Source organism: Poecilia latipinna, unplaced genomic scaffold (assembly GCF_001443285.1).
Source record: "Poecilia latipinna isolate Pla-1442-1.1 unplaced genomic scaffold, P_latipinna-1.0 Scaffold1036, whole genome shotgun sequence".
Lineage (NCBI taxonomy): Eukaryota > Metazoa > Chordata > Actinopteri > Cyprinodontiformes > Poeciliidae > Poecilia > Poecilia latipinna.
In genome coordinates this window covers 53,216-54,377 of record NW_015113652.1, presented here as the reverse complement: position 1 = coordinate 54,377, position 1,162 = coordinate 53,216, and the positions used below count along the sequence as shown (strand labels likewise).

The 1,162-nt window shown below is 33.2% G+C and overlaps 1 protein-coding gene across 1 annotated transcript in view; it reads left to right on the top strand.

The window, feature by feature from the left end:
- The window catches only part of cenpf (centromere protein F), a 37,209-nt gene that overhangs the window by 18,863 nt on the left and 17,184 nt on the right, over positions 1–1,162 (top strand). The window lies entirely within an intron of this gene.

Here is a 1,162-nt window from a genome sequence, read left to right as displayed (position 1 = left end):
TAAATGTTCACCAGAAGAATAGAATAGAAATGTCCTTTATTGTCCCAAAATTTCTGTGCAACAGCAGCAAAGTGAGTCACACAAAGATGGATACAAAAAACAAGATGGAGGATAAAAAGTGTGCAGGAAGGGGAAAGTAGTTATAAAAATACTCCAGACCAGAGGAATGTCTCTTTGAGCACTATTTGCAAAAACATAAAACTCTGAATATAAATGTAGATGTTCGATAAAAGCTTCAGAGGTTTAGAAAAGATTAGTGAACAAACGGCAGCACGAAGACGTTTCACTCAGGAAACTTGCTCAGACACAAATATGGTCTTAAAAAAGCAAACACACACACAAGAAATGGTTAAAAATTCAGCTAAATCCTAATTAAGGAACCAACCAGTGGATCTTAACTCACAGTGTACCGCTGGTCATATTCAGAGCCGGCCCAAAGCATAAGCGCGAACTAAGCAGCTACATGTATTGCTAACATTTTAACCCGACCATAGATCTAAAAACATTTATTTACTGAGAGTGACACTGTTTTTAAATCTGATTTAATGGTTTCAGCATGAATAAATTACAAGCCTTAAACTGTTTTACATTTAATTTTAAGATTTAAGAAGTTTTCTTAGTAAAAGAATAAATCTTCATTTTTTTATTTGTTTGGTGTGTTACCATAGCTACACTGCAAAAACACAAAATCTTACCAGGCATTTCCAGTCTAGTTTCTACTGCAAATATCTTTGTACACTTTAAATAAGACAATACTTACAAGTAACTTTTCAGAAAGAAATATGAGCTGAAGTCAGTAATTCCTTAATACTGAGGAAAAAAACTACTTATTCCACTGGTAGATTATTTCACTTATTAGAAGACATTTTTCTCATGTTATAAGTGAAATAATCTGCCAAAGGAAGGAGTATTTTCACGAATATTTAATTCAGATTTCACTGAATCTGAATTAAAACGCTGTTAGTGGTGCTGATGAAGAGGAGGGCCCCAAATCAAATTCTGTTTTCAAGGCCCCATAAAGTGTTGGTCACATTTAAAAGTAAAATTAATTAAAAGCAAAATTATATGGACAATATGGACAATGATAACTGGGTTAGAATGGCCTAGTCAAAGACTTGAAAAACAATGTTAAACTGTCTGATTTCAGTCTAAATGAACTTGA